Source organism: Geospiza fortis, unplaced genomic scaffold, assembly GCF_000277835.1.
Source record: "Geospiza fortis unplaced genomic scaffold, GeoFor_1.0 scaffold81, whole genome shotgun sequence".
Classification (NCBI taxonomy): Eukaryota; Metazoa; Chordata; class Aves; order Passeriformes; family Thraupidae; genus Geospiza; species Geospiza fortis.
The window spans coordinates 1,344,832-1,348,364 of NW_005054318.1; positions in this window are offsets into that span (position 1 = coordinate 1,344,832).

Here is a 3,533-nt window from a genome sequence, read left to right on the forward strand (position 1 = left end):
GCGCCCTGCACCGCCCTGCGCCTGCTCCGTGCTGCTCCGCAGCTGGAATAACCCACAGCTGGAATAACCCACAGCTCCAAAAAATCCACCACTGCAAAAATCCACAGCTGGAAAAACCCACAGCTGGAAAAGTCCACCGCTGCAAAAATCCACAGCTGGAATAACCCACCGCTGGCGCAACCCACAGCTGGCTCAACCCACAGCTGGAATAACCCACAGCTACAAAAATCCACCGCTGCAAAAATCCACAGCTGGAAAAACCCACAGCTGGAAAAGTCCACCGCTGCAAAAATCCACAGCTGGAATAACCCACCGCTGGCGCAACCCACAGCTGGCTCAACCCACAGCTGGAACAACCCACAGCTGCAAAAATCCACAGCTGCAAAAATCAACAGCTGGAATAACCCACAGCTGGAATAACCCACCACTGCAAAAATCCACAGCTGGAACAACCCACAGCTGGAAAACCCCAGAGCTGCAAAAATCCAGAGCTGCAAAAACCCACAGCTGGAAAAATCCACCACTGCAAAAATCCACAGCTGGAAAAACCCACAGCTGCAAAAATCCACCACTGCAAAAATCCTCCTCTGCGGCGGCAGCAGGAGAAGCTGCGACTGCTTCATCTGGCGTGAGAGGTGCTGCTTAAATATACTCTGATTCCGCTTGTATTTGACTTCTGAATCACGCCTGGGTGTTTGGTTTTGTCTTTTCAGGAGCAAAACGTTTTGTTAAATAGAAAAAGGAATAATGCGAATGACCAGTTACTTTGATCGACTCATCTGTGCTGTGCCACGGAGGCAGGTAAATAAGCAGCTTATTCATTTCAAAGCACACGGCTCTGTTGTTGCCCAGAGTGCTGCTGGCAATTGCCTGTGTGCCTCAAGTGTCCCACATTCATGCTGCTTAACTCTTTAAAGGCTTCAAAGCAAGGTGACCTCATCCAAATTGTCTGCTGGTTCCAGCTTCCAAATTGCGCAAAGAAATTGCTCCACAAATCTCCAGCTAACCCAAGTTAAATCCATAGCATTTTTTCTTCTAAATGAGCAGTACACACATATTTGCAGCACCCAATTATGGTCTGAGCCATAACTGCTTCATTTTCAAGTGAAGTCTCCCATCTCTAGTCTTCTCCACATTTGCACTGAAAGCAAAGTACTTGATGTTTGATCTCCCACCTTGCAAGACTTCAGCAAAGGCTATGTAACTCCTTGACCAAGGGTTTCAAATGCTTTATAAGTCTTTTTTCCAGAAGCTTTGTGTCACGAGACTCAGCCCTGTGACCAACTCAGGCTGAGATCACACTCATTTCACTCTTCTGGGGTACACTCCAGCAACAGCCTCTGTGGGGAACATCTAAGTCACTGTGGTTATTACACATCTGTACTTAGCCAATGCATCCAGCTCATGTATTTTAGGGCTGAATTTTAACTTATCGTGTAGCTTTTCTATTTTCTGCATGAATCTGCATGATATGCTGAACTATAGTTCTTTAGGCAACCTGAATCTTCTCTTCTAGTTATCCCAAAATGTGCACTTCTAAGTACAGCATTAGTTCTGCTGCACCACATACATCTGTATGATTGATGAAGAAAGCATGGAGTAGGAGAAAGAAGACTCCACTTGTTTGCTTTTATTGCTTGTGCTGATGGTTTTGAGATTCAAGCTCAGATTTTGTTGGGGTTTTTAAATATTATTTAATTCAAGTGGCATTTTTTTGTTGAGAAGACAACTCCTGTCAATTACTGGAGACTGTTTCCAGATTATAGTCCCCCCCTGCTCCTCTTCTAAGCAGATTTTCTAAAGGGCATGTCTGTAACTCAGATAATTTGTGTTCAAGCATAAATCTGTACCAAAAGCACGAAAGCTCAGTGGGGAAGGCAATCTTTCTCCTTTTTGTCAATAAGTCAGCAACTGAGTACATTGCCTGCTACTACATAACATGCTGAGGGAGCCACATGTCCTCTAACGGCACACACAGTCCTGCATGCTGGCTGGTAATGCAGGCATCAGGCATCCTGCAGTCCTCATGCAGGCAAAGCTTCTCAGCAATGTGAGGAAGGCAAGAGGCAGAGACATATGAGCAGTTCACAGGCTAGTGAAAAAGCTCAGCTGGCAAAAAAGCACAAGAAAAGCTCTGGGTAGATGTGAGAGAACAGGCAGAAATGGTGAGTATCTGTCTCCCTAAGATAAAGAGTTTGTGGCACATTTAGGAACCAGATCTTGCTGTGTGTCACTGCATGTCCATTGCTTTCCAGCGTTCCTGGTGAGATGCAGAGTTTAACTCTCAGAGCCCCTTGGGATCACTGCCCTCAGCAGACAATCCAGACTGATCCGCCTAGAAACTGGAATGCCAAGGAGAAGGTGAAATGACCTGTGTGTTTTCATGCAGAGGTTTATGCTAAGTATAGTGCACATGAAAGCACACCATCCCAAAAAAGAAATGCTTTCATGACTAAGAGCTGTATGGGATCCACTGGCATTGCTCTTCCAGGGAATAAGAGAGGTCAGTTGGAAGCTGTTGGTTTTAATTTTTTTTCAGTTCTTATAGCAGGACTATACGATTAATACTTTAATAGGACTCAGGAAATATGGGTTGGCAGAGTAAAATTACACCACTACAGTAAATTAAAGTGGCCTTTTGTCTCCAGCTGAGTTCAAATTAAATAAAAACAAGTGCCTCATCCTTAGGCTAGAATTTTTAGGCCTACAACACCTCATCTCAGTTGAAGAACCCTTCTGTAGCTGAATGAAATAAATGAGCTGACCATGTAACTGTTATGGATACTAATCATGTTACTTATCTACATGACCAATAATGCCTTTGGAAACAGTTCTCTCTGCAGAGAGACCAAACTTGTCACCCTCTGGTTCCCTTTGTTCTCAGATTTTACTGACTGCAGACACCTTGCAGTCTTTGTCTACCAAAACTGAGAGTAAAAATTGCTGGTCCAATGCCAACAAGATAGCAGAGAATTCAGTCTCTCTATCTGGAGTTCAAGATAATATCCTTAACAGTGGGAAGTTCTTTATCCTTAGACTCTCCAGTGGATGTACTTCTTTCCACTACTTTCAGGATGGTCAGACACTGGAAAAGGCTGCCCACAGAGACTGTGGAGTCTCCATCTTTGGGCATATTCAAAACCCAGCTGGACACAGTCCTGAGCAACCTGCTGTAGTTGATCTGCTCTGAGCAGGGCAGGGTGGAGTAGATAACCCCTCCTCACCTCATCCGTTCTTTGATTCTGCAGTTCACATATTTCTGATGCCTCAGCAGATCTGAAAGGTGATGTTTGGAGGGTCTCTCTGGCAGGTGTGCTCCTGTTTCACACTCCAGCACTGCCAGCCCACATTCCACCAGGGAGTTTGGCACACTCAGCTCTGAAGCGCTCACACAGGATGAGTCTTTCGCAATAGGAACAAGGAAACTTCTGAAGTAAACATGTTGTGATTTGTTAATGATTTGTGTAATTCCCACTTCATTGGCAGTAAAGTAGATTTCTTTAAAAACCAATGATGTCATATGGTTCTCCATG